Genomic DNA, 12,938 nt, shown 5'->3' with positions numbered 1-12,938 from the left:
CGCAATTTAGCTCTCAAATTCTCTAAGCCCTCTCACTTTCAAGTATTCATACACTCTTCACTAACTTAAGCATCAGAGTGCCCACCCTAGGTACTCTGATCACTACTCTCTTATAGTTCGGCCAGTCGACCTTGCCACTTTGACGTCCGAGTTGTCCTTCAACAAGAACCATTAGATGGTGCACCATCAATTGACGTCATCTGTGGGAACTCACTACGAAAAGCCAAGTTCTCACCTTTCTTCTAAATGAGCAATGATATCCTCTAGCAACAACAACATTAATAATGCCAACAACGTCTAGATTGATGACACTTCGACCGGGAGCAAAATCAACCCGTGTAGAACGTAGAGAACCCATCTATCACAATCAGGTATATTACCATCCCCCTAATGCTACCAAGCATCCCGGCTGTCTTGGGACTAAACCACCCTCCACTACCTACTGAGATGACACCTCTCCCACCAATTGAGCCCTTGGTGGTTCCTGTTAGGATCAATGGCCACAAGTTTTATGAGCTGGTGCAATACATTCGCGGCATCAACCTGTGGATGCAAACTTGGGAAGGCCATTTCACAGCAATGGCCAAGATGTAGCCTCAATTTGTACCTAGCATGCAAATGCCACAAGCACTTCAGCAACGGCAACGGTAGGTCATTGGCCAGATCCTTGCACCGACAGTCAATTTGAACCTGAACCAGCAACATGGCGACTTGAATCAGAACCAAAACCAAGTGTCAAACTCCCCCCGCCATTAGAACGGCCAAAACTAGAATCAGGTCGGAAACAACAACTAGGAGGGGACTTGCATTTTGGAAGCTCAGGACCCCACTTATGTCCCATTTGAAGAAACCAGTCAAGCTACCTCCTCGGTCGGGCCCGCCAATACCGACTCAAGTGAGGGGTCCCGAAGGAGGCACCATAGATGCACCCATCGTGCCATAGGGAAAAGCTGCTTTGCCCTAAAGGATGAGGAAGAGGCAAAGAAGGAAGAAGACAGTTAAACAACCACGTCGTCCACCCCGCACATCTCTGTTGGCAGCCAAGATCCTTACAACCCCCGGCCCAAGGACTTCAAGGCCCCTAATCTTGAGTCTTGCAATGGCACCAGTGACCCAGTGGACCATGTCGAGAAATTCCAGGCCCTAATGCAGCTTCATAGGGCTTCAAACACGAGCCTATGCATGGCCTTCCCGACCACCTTCTGAGGCATAACTTGGATGTGGTATTTCGGATTAGTTGTGGGCACAATCCACTCGTGGAAACAATTCGCAAATTTATTCAACACGCACTAGTAAGCACTGCTAAAAGTCCGCTACCAATCTAATGAACGTGGTCTAGCATCATGAAAAACCGCTTAAGGACTACGTCAAGTGGTTCAACTTGGAACTGCTACATGTCTCAAACCTCGACCCCACCATCCAAATCATTGCGGTAGTCAATGGCGTCCAACACCCTAACTTGTGCTGGAGGGTTGAGCTGAACCCTCCTACTTCTATGGAGGAGTTCCTTGACCAAGCGGTCAAGTACATAAAGGTCAAGGAAGCGCTTGGGTCTCGAAGTGAGCCGAGCAGGAAGAGGAAGAGGTCGGAAGATGACCAAGGTAGTAGCAAGTAGCGAAAAAAGAGCAGGTCACCCAAGCGTAGCAGGTTGCTCCATTGTAGAACTAGGTTGCCCGGAGAAGCAGTAGATCATCAGGCAAACACTCTCAGACTCCCCTAGAAGGGGCAAGATTCTAATGGGGATTAAATCGGCCAAGTATTTCAAGTGGCCACCTCGCCTGAAGGAGGCCCAGCCAATTGCAACCAGGAAAGGTACTACCACTTCCATAGGGAGAGAGGACATGACACAAAAAAACTGTGAGAACCTCAAGGACGAGATTGAAGAGTTGATCAGGAGGGGGTACCTAAAGAAGTTCATCAAGATAGATGACTGTGATAGCCTCGTAGAGCAACCAAGATGAGAAGAGGCTTCATTGAGGAGAGAACAGCCCCTGTGCAAACTGTAGTACGACGACCGCTCGATCTGAGGAGTTATCAATATGATCACGGGTGAGTCGATAGTAGCATGTTACAGAATCATGGCCAACCAAAACTTAGTCTGCAAGCTGATCCACGAAGAGAAGAACCCACTTAAACTCCCACGGGTTGAAGAGGTCATCTACTTCATTGAGGATGACGCATGCGGGGTCCAAAACCCTCATGACAACACCCTCGTAGTCAAACATGTTATCCATGACTTCGAGGTAAAGCGGATTCTCGTATACTCGGGCAGCTCAGTGCATGTCCTATTCTTGGAGGCCTTTGAGCATATGGAGTTGCAAAAGGACTTAGTAGCGGCCGATGTACCCGTTGTTAACTCGTGGTTAGCTTCAGTGGAAAGGTGGTGCGACCTATCAGGAGGATAAATTTGTGAGTGATAGCGGGCTTTGCAACAAACAAGGTTCACTTCATTCATGACTTTCTCGTAGTGGCGACCTTCTCTCCCTACAATGCAATTATGGGTCATCCAATCTTACACGTGTTGAGAGCAGTGGTGCCCACTTGCTATCTAGCGATGAAGTTCCCCACCGATTTTGGAGTGGGAGTAGTGTGTGGCGATCAGCTAGAGTCATGAAAGTGCTACGTGGTAGCCCTAAAAGGCAAAGGAAAGCAGGTCGTAGAGGTAGACTTGGAGAGTCCCCCAAAAAACAATGAAGAAATAGCTCGTCCCATGGAAGATACTGCCTTGGTTCCGGTCTCAAATGATGACCCCCAAAAGACAGTATAGATTGATGCTCAAATGCAAAAACCACTGCGCTCTAAACTAGTAAGTTTTTTACTTTCTAATTTAAATGTTTTTGCTTGGTCGACTACCGACATGCCCGACATAGACCTCTATATCATAAATCATAAACTAAATGTTGACCCCTTGGTTAGACTAGTAAAATAGAGGGAAAAGGAACTTCACCCAGGAGAGGAGGAAAATAATCGATGAAGAGGTCAGGAAGCTCCTTGCAACAGATTTCGTTAGAGAGGTCGAGTATCCGAGCTAGGTTACAAACGCAGTGCTCAGGATGCGACCTTGGGGTTCAAGCTGTTGAGTTTCATGGACGCCTATTCCAATTACAACCAGATTCAAATGGATCATACTAACCAGGAGAAGATTGCTTTTGTAACTAAAATGGGCTTATATTGTTATAAGGCCATGCCTTTTGGCTTAAAGAACAGTGGGGCGACCTACTAGTGACTTGTAAACAAAGTTTTTTGGAATTTATATGCAATAAAGTTGAGGTTTATATAGATGATATGGTAGCAGAAAGTAAATCTTCTAAAACTCTAATTTTCGACTTAAATGATGTTTTCACCGTACTAAGAAAATTTAACATGAAGCTCAACCCGAACGAATGTATCTTCGGTGTCACATCAGGCAAGTTCCTCGGATATATAGTAAACCAACGTGGCATTGAAGGCAACCCCAATAAAATCCAAGTCATCTTAGACATGTAATCCCCTAGGTCCATTAAAGAGGTCCAAAGGTTAACAGGCTGGATATCCGCCCTCGTTTTATGTCTAAGTTGGCTGGGCAAAGCCTTCCATTCTTCAAGGTCATCAAAAAGGACCAAGACTTTGAATGAACCGAAGAGTGCCAGTTCACGTTCAATGAGCTCATATGATACCTTAGCTCTCCACCTTACTAACCAGGTCGAAGCTCGAAAACGAGCTAAAGCTCTACCTCTATACGGGTGACAAGGTTGTCAGCTCGGTATTAATTTGAGAGGTGGACAGAGTGTAGCAACCTATCTATTACATAAGTAAAATCCTGTACGCTGCCAAGACTAGATACCCTGACATTAAAAAGTTAGTTATCCTTGGTTTTAGCATCTCGCAAGTTGCGCCCTTACTTCTAGGCCCATACTATCGTTGCCCTCACTGATAAGCCTCTAAGGCAAGTATTGAAAAATCCCAAGGTGTCAGGAAGGTTAAAAAAATGGGAAGTCGAGCTTAGAGAATGCGATATTTGATTTGAGCCTCATCCAGTGATAAAGGCCCAAGTCTTGGCCGACTTTGTCATCAAGTGTACATTCAGCTCGCTGACCCCTAAAATTGGAGTACCTGTGACCACCTCGAAGGCATGGACCAGTGTGGCACCTATCCTAACCTAGGATGAAGATCCTTGGATCCTCCATGTTGATGATTCATCCAATCAAAGAGGAAGCGGGACTGGACTAATCCTCCTTGGACCGAATGATGTCAAGTTGGAGTACGCTCTCTGATTTGCATTCTGAACATCAAATAACGAAGCATTGATTGCATGTTTATCTTTGGCCAAGGGGATCAGTGCAAAGCACCTCACCATCTACAATGATTCCCAGCTAGTAGGTAACCAAGTGAATGGGCAGTACGAGGCTCGAGAGCCTGCCATGCTAGCTTACTTAGCCAAGGTTAAAGAGCTCCTCCCAAATTACCATTCCTGGTATATCCAACAAATTTTGAGGTCCAAGAATGTCGAAGCCAATGTGCTTTCTAAGCTGGCCGATGCGACAAACATAACTCGAAGGACTGTCTACATCGAAGACTTGTCGCATCTAAGCATTGAGAAGGTGGCAGAAGAGGTTGTTCCCATCATGGCAGCAAAACCGAGTTGGATAAATTTGCTCATTGATTATCTACGCCACGTGAACCTAACAGAAGACCGCAACATGGCATGGAGGATAGAGCGATAGTCAGTTCGCTACGTGATCATCGGTGAGTAGTTATACCATAGGTCGTTCACGCTCCCCTAACTGCACTGCTTGTACCCAACCAAGGCAAACCAAGTGCTACAAGAGGTCCATGAAGGTCTCTGCGGTGGAAACTTGGGGGGCAGGGCATAGGCCCAAAAGGCCCTGCGACAAGGATATTATTGGCCAACAATGAAGGAAGCCGCTATACAAATCGCGTACAAGTGTGATAAGTGTTAATGACATGTTAATATACCCCATCAGTCCACATCCAACCTAAGGTACCTGGCTAGCCCATAGTCGTTCACATAGTGGGGGATTGACATATTTGGTCACTTCCCACCAGAAACTAGGCAAATAATGTTCTTGGTTGTTGTAGTGGATTATTTTACTAAGTGGGTAGAGGTTGTGTCTATCACAACTCAAAATGTGTAGAATTTTTTCTAGAGGAACATCGTCTGTCACTTCGAACTCCTATGCATGCTGATCTCAAACAATGAGAAATAGTTCGAAGAAATCAAGTTCCAATATTGGTGCGCTGAGATGAGGATCTAGCAAAACTTCACCATGATGGCTCATCCACAAGCGAACGAGTAGGCCGAAGTGACCAACTGCACCATTCTACTAGGACTCCAAGCTCGACTTTCCCGAGCTAAAGGTTTATGGATAGATGAGCCACCTAGCGTCTTGTGGGTGTACTGAACAACAATTAGGACGACAATAGGCGAGACCCCATTCAAATTAAAATACGGCATTGAAGTCATCATTCCCACCAAAATTGATGTTCCTACCCTACGCTCCAAAGCATACAAAGAGGAAGAAAATGATGACGAGTTACGAACCAACCTAGACTTAGTGGAGGAAGTCTGTGACTTAGCGTACATCCAAACTTTAGCATATCAGCAATGAGTTCAGTACTATAATGCTCGAGTTAAGAAATGCCAATTTCGAGTTGGCGATCTGGTACTCAGGAAAGTTATGGTACTTGAGCCCGATTTGGGAAAGTCGGCCCCTAATTAGGAAGGCCCCTATAGGGTAAGCAAGGTGATCGGTTCCGGGACGTACGAGCTCAAAATCCTCGAAGGGAGGCAGGTCCCCCATGTGTAGAACATCGACAACTTGCAGAGGTATTGTGTAAAGATTACCCAAGTTTCAACCTACGTATACTAAAGTTCACAAAGTCAGAGTGAAATCTCCTAAGTATGGAATGCCACCTCGGAATGATGAGCTACCACTCTATAAACCCAACCACCCTCTTTAGCAACCTGGTTAAGCCGACCCACGCTTCGACCAAAAATCAAAGGGAAGGCAAACCGGTTTTAGCACCAAAGCACCCTCAAACTGACCTCAAAACACATCAGTAGTAGGTGACTAACCTGCACAGGTCCCCCCTGCTCAAGCACATTGGCAACGCTTTGACTTAGTCGGATTTATAATAGGCCAATTCGCTCTTAACACCTCGGCTAACATTTTTGACTCAACCAATTTTTCTAAGATGGAAAATTAAAAGGCACAAGGGGGGCACAATGTGTTGGGGAAAACCAAGCAGATTTCATTACCTTGAGGGAAGAGATATAAGTTTTTTTTTTAAAGAAAAAGAAAAGGAAAAGCAACATAAATTTCCAACTTTCAAGCGCATAGGCTCGAAGTACATCAACATAGAAGAAAAGAGAACAAATCCCCAACAACTACTCTTCCTCATCATTAGCCATTGCCTCAACATCATTCTTGCTGCACTCCTCATCCTCCGCTTGCTCGGTCAAGGGTTCCACATCGACCTCCTTGTCCATCTCGCCGGGGACTAACTTGATAGACACAGAGCCAAAGTCAAAGTTAGGGTAGAGGGACTAAAGGAAGTGGCGGCACAACTTGAAGCCCCTTTTGAGAGAGGGCACGACGGCCTCAACTTTCTTGCACTCATACTCAAACAATAGATGGAACCGTTCGATAGCAGCCACTTCAGCCTGGCGGATGTCCTCGGTGTACATTTCCGCCTTTCGTTGAGCTAGTGGTCTCATGCCTGCACTTCGCTGGTTAAGGTGGTGATAGTTCCTCCAGCCACCTCGAACTCGCAAGTCATATCGACACTATGGCAAACCACCGGCAATCCTCTTCGGCATTGAGACAACCCCCTCCAATTAAGAGAGAAGGAACTCCATGTTGGCCTTCATTTCACGGGTCTCGCGCCTTGAAGTGGCGACTTGGTCCAACAGGATTTGGCCCATAGTGTTGGCATGCAAGCAACAAGAACAATGCGGTTAGAACCAACAAAAGATGTGAACAAGCATTCGAAGTGGAGTTACACACTTGCAGTATACTCCAAATCATACTGGTGCCGACGTCAGTAGGGTCGAGCTCTTTAAAGGCCTGAATGTCCTTGGGAAGGAGGATCCCCTTCCCATTCGAAGGGTGAATAAGGGGTTGTGAATCCGATCAGTGGAGGAAACACCTAGGTGAGGGATGAATGGAGGACCTTGCGAACTAGAGGCATTGGCTTCATGCTCAAGGGCGGCAATGTGAGGCGAGCAAGCTGTTGGATTCAGGATAGCGTGGGATGGATCGACATACATAGGGTCTCCGCCCTCCTCGAAGTTGACCACCTCACACTCCTATCTAGCCAACCTGCCTTCATCCTGTCCTTGTTCCATCGCCAACGAACGAGTCGAGGAGTCACTAACCCTTCTCTTCTTCTTGGAAGGCCTCTTAGCAGCAATCAGAATGGATGAAGTACTCAACATATCTGCAGCAAAGGACAATAAGGCTAATTAGTCAATGCAATGAAGCATATTAGAGTGGAAAAATAACAAAAGACAATAAGGCTGACCTACCTACGAGGCTCAGACCAGCCTAAATGAGCATTGGCACAGTAGGAACTTGTCGATCAGTAACCGTCGAGCTTCGAGGAGCTTAACCTTGTTGCACAATGCCTCGTCGAACTTGACCTCAGGAACCTTTTTGGCTCATCTTTCTAGGTAGTGCCTATAGGCTAGTCATTCTCTTGAGACAGGAATAAATACCTACTCTTCTAGTGCTCCACCTTGGTCGGGAAGCCACCAAAGAGTTTACAGTCAGGTCAGTTATAGTTTGATTTGTTGGGCACCCTCTTTATTAGACAAAGTCATAAGAAGATATCTATGTCCAAGGAGAAGTTGAGGTGGTGACAAAGCGAGATGGTCCCTACGATGGCTCTAATAGAATTTGGGTGAAGATGACCTAAAGAGATGTCATAGTGCCTAAGAACCTAGCAGGGGAAAGGGTGAAGGGGAAAGCGTAGGTCAGCAATCAAAGCCTTCTCAAAGATGCAAACCTCGGCCTGACCATGACTCCAAGGATATTGGTCCTTGTCGGGCTGAATGTAGCCAAAAAAGGTATTTGGAATTTGGAAAGTCGAGATCAAACCTATGATCTCTTCTCCACTCAGGTCAGTAGGTCCAAACTTAGACCTCAACTTCGGTTGACGTTGGGAGGACAGGGCCCTGTTTGGGACCCTCATTGCTCTTGATCCAAGGAACCCACCTCAGCTTGAACGGACTGATAGGACTTCCTTTCCGACTCACTTGAAGACATAACTTAGGCAGGGGAAAGGACCCACCTACACAACTGAGAGAAGCGACCGACCTCGCCTAGCCAAACTGATCTTGTTGAGTTGAAATCGACCTCGCAACACATCTCACTCCCTTCAAACTCCTTGACCTCTCGTTCTATTCCTCCGCAAGAAGCTCAAGAATAGTGCAAATGGGACCCCTTGGGGGTCCCCCATAGGCAAGGGACCCGAGCAACCAACGATCGACATGCGTTTGATCCGATGGCTCATAGGGACATGCCACTTTGATTTCCAAGGGTGAAGTCAAAATTTGAATTTACGTACTCAATTCAAATTTGAGTTTGTTGTTCGACGCTACGTGTGCACCTAGCCCGCCTATTGGATTGGTTGGATGAGTTGATCGAGATGACAAATAGACCAACCGAGCCAACCACTTCGATCCAAAGACCCATAGCGAGCTACTCCCTTCAACTCGAGAGTGGGGGCAATTGATGAGGGGTGATTTGACCCTCTAGTGGCATCGCGATGCGTGGCACCTCGAAACCAACACATGACACCTTAGCACCAATGGACAACGACCTCGGACACACCTCAAACACCTCACTCGCATTGTAAGAGAGTACTGACACCACCTCGACAGGGCCTATCTGTAGGCACCTCGACATAAGGGGTGAGCTCTCGTCGTTGACCTGACTGAGGCCCAGTTGGCAACCTATATGATGTGGTGGCCGACCTCCTTTATGTGTGAGCTATCATCTCCGTATTCTCTGGGATCACATCACCTCATCAATGGAGTCGACTCCCGCCCTGCCTTCTTTGGAGGCAACTAGATAAGCTCTATTGCTTTATGCAAAATCCATCTCCGAGCTGAAACCACCTCCGAGTGAAGTGGACCAGTAAGCCACGTCCTCCTGGAGATCTTGGACATGCTACACAAAGCCCACGGCAACTTGCGCCTATATAAAGGCGTCCCATTAATTAGAGAAGGTACACACAATTTACCTCTTAAATTCTCTAAGCCCTCTCAGTTTCGAGTATTCATACACTCTTTTTTTACTTAAGCATCAGAGTACCCACCCCAGATAAAGCACCCCAAATACTCTGATCACTACTCTCTTGCAGCTTGGCAAGCCGATCTCGCCACTTCGACGTTGGAGTTATCCTCCAACAAGGAGCACTAGATCATGTACCATCAGATACATACATGAATATAGATGATATGCATGGAAATACTATAGACACTTCAATAAATCATAAAATACATCAATAGCATTAGATATAAGGCCTAAATGAGCTATATATACACAAAAATCATATGCTTTAGTGATTTTTGTGAAAAAAATATATCATAATCAACATATAGAACATGAGGGTATTCTTTAATAAGTTTATAACTACAAAATATAAGCTTAATAATTATTAAATGAAACATTTTATGTATTTTTTAAACAATTATTTATTTACTATTAAAGCAATTATTTTGTTTTTTATTCCAAAAATTAAAAAAAATGTAACAAAAAAATAATGCTATGGATATGATAAGTTATCCATAGAATTACAACATAGCAAATATTATGATTAGACCACACCAAAAAAGAAAAAAGAAAACAAATATTTTTTTATTCTAAAAATTAAAAAAATATAAAAATAAATATTTCACAAAAGAATTTCAATACATCTATGGATATTGTCAATCATCCATTGATTTGAAACATATTAAATGTATGTTTAATCACACAAAAATTAGAAAAATAAATATTTTTTATTCTAAAAATTACAAAATAAAAATAAAAAAATAACTATTTCACAATAAATTTCAACAAATCTATTGATATTGTAGATCATTCATAGATATATACATAATAAATCTTTTAGATCTTACTAAAAATGAAAAAATAAATAAATATTTTTTATTCCAAAAATTATAGAAAATAAAAAATGAATATTTTACTAGACTATGGATATGGTAGATCATCATAGATCTATGACATAATTATTCTTCATTGGCAGATTACACCAAAGATATAAAATTTTCTTTTTTTTTATATTTTTATGATTTTTTTTTTCAAAAAAATTATATAGAGCTATTTAAAGAACCAAAAAAATATAGGATTTTCAACTAAAGAGAGTATATCAATGCATATAGAAGCATTTCCAAGCAAGGGCAGAGCCAGTAAATTTTCATTAGGGGGGGGGCAAAAATCTAAAGTGGATTAGGAAGAGGGGGAATAAATGTAAATGGACCCATAGGGGGGCCAACCATTGGGTTGGGGAGTGGGGGACATGGGAGTTTACGTGAAAGATTGTACTAATAGTGGTGGATTTCTGGACCCTAGGGGGGGCCATGGCTCCCCTGGGTCCCCCTATCTCCGCCTATGTTTCCAAGCATCAAAACAAAAGAAACACAAAATATTGCAACATATTATCAAGTAAATTGAAAAATACCTATTTTCACAAATTTTGAAAAAAAAAATAGAAAACTTCAAAAATCTTGAGTTTTAGAGGTTGTTTTTGGAATTTTTTTTAAGGTCTTGCAGCCCAAGAATGTGTAGGGACAATTTGGTGAATTTGAGAGAGAAAGAAAGCTTTTGGAGAGACTTAAAAGCCATCTTTTTTAAAGGTTTTTAATTTGTTTTTCGCCTATAGGAAAGTCGTATTGTATTGGCCAATACACCCTAATACAATCTCGATATAGCTATGATCAAGGTTCAAAGTATCAATACATATCGGGCCATATTGACCGATACATATTGTATCAGGGGCTTTCCAATACGCCCCTACAGGGGGTGTTTTGGGGTCCCGGCTGGTTTAGAGAGTGAACGGTAAACCAGTCATCTGAACCAGATTAAAAAAAAAAACAAAAAAAAATAAAAAATCTACCAATATACCACTACCAACAGGCGTATTGATATTTTGAACCTTAGCTATGATACACCCTGATATAGCCACGATATGAGGTAAAAATAATGAAAAGACATAATACCAAGGATTTTGTAGCATTTCTTGTAACGACCCCTTAAAAGATATGATAACTACAACTATTACCAAGCCAAGGTTCAAAGCGTTAATACCCTTAACATGTGATTTCTATGTATTTAGTGTTTTGAATGATCAAAATTCGTGATTATTTCTACCATTTTGTTTGGACATGTTGATAATGGCTAGTGTATAGACTCTGTTAATGATTGAATTTTTAAATACTATAAATTCTTAATGAAGCACAAATCACTGACCCTAAACGTTGATGTATATTGTATGATATGCATCGTTACATTACCTGTACAGTCCCATTTGTCTCTACAATTACTGTATCCGTACAGTCCCACAGTTTATGCACTCTTTCCACGTGATTTCGAGATTGATAGAGAGAAAGACAAAGAGCCTCCATGTGTTTCTAAAGAGGGGGGAATGTAGAAGGTAGCTGCTACTCTGGCCATGGTGTTTCTCTGGTTCTTTATGAAGGATAAAAAATGATAAATAAATAATTTTTACAACTATAAGGTATGTTTAAGTTCATTTGAAAAACTCAAAGTATATTTAAGTTAATTTATGAAAATTCAAGGTATATTTAATTCTTTTATCCTAAAAAAAGATTCTAGTCAATATTAGAAATCTCCCCTGCCATATAAGACTTGCAATTATTTCCAATTTTCTAAATATTGACAAGAAATATAATCTGGTTCTCGTCTCGAAGGAAAATATAAAACTATGATAACAAAAAGTTGAGATTTGCTAGAACTCTGCTTTTGAAATATAATATATATATATATAATTGGGGCAATAGAACTGGAACTAACCCATTGATACTAGATCCTAGAACCAAAACTAGCCCAATCAATTGGGATCCATCAGGTCAGACCTGACCCATTGACAACCCTAGCCTCATGTACACCCATACCCGCAAAAGGCACATCCTAGGGACAAACCCAAAAATTTATAGACTAGGTTGGACTTAGTCATGATCCAAATGAAACCCCCTTTGTTAAAGGCCTTGACTCCACTTTACATCTAACAAAAGGTAGTTGTAGATCAAGCTACCCAAGCACGCAACTTAAGCCCACCATAAAGAAGATGTTCAAGGCCATGAGCCAAAACCATTAGATTGTTGGAAGAGTGTAAAGACAAATATGCTCAATGCAAAACCATGTATACAGTAATAAAACCATTATGCTCAGTTTGGAAAGAGTACATATAAATATACACACTTATACAGTGCTAAGAATACTATATACAAGGTTTTATACTGTACATATTTGTATTTGTACTGAGCCTTGAGTAAAACCTACAAGGTATCAAGACAACAAAATAACAGGCTTTCCCAAAGCCCCAAGGCCAAAACAATCAATCAAATTTGCACGACACCATGGCCAGGACAATTGTTTCAGTTTCACGAACTCCTCTCTTGAACATTGTCAAAGAAGGCTTTGCTACGAAACCACAATCAACTGATATTAGACTGATTTTGAAGTGCAATTTTATTTGTACTGGTGCAAAAGTTCAAGTCAATTTCTAATCCATTTCTGATTTACTATTGTTGCAAAATTTACTAAATTACTGTTTGCGTAAAGTTAAAAAAGGTCTGACCTCTGAAGCAAAAGTTTAAAGCAAAATTGACCACAATTTGCACCTTTCATTTTAAACTCATGAATTATTATTTTTTTTTGGGTGAAATATGACTGGGGGAACACACCAAC

The sequence above is a fragment of the Nelumbo nucifera genome, chromosome 3 (genome assembly GCF_055504915.1).
Source record: "Nelumbo nucifera cultivar China Antique chromosome 3, China Antique-T2T, whole genome shotgun sequence".
In the NCBI taxonomy this organism is placed as follows: Eukaryota; Viridiplantae; Streptophyta; class Magnoliopsida; order Proteales; family Nelumbonaceae; genus Nelumbo; species Nelumbo nucifera.
Note: the sequence above shows the minus strand (reverse complement) of the source record.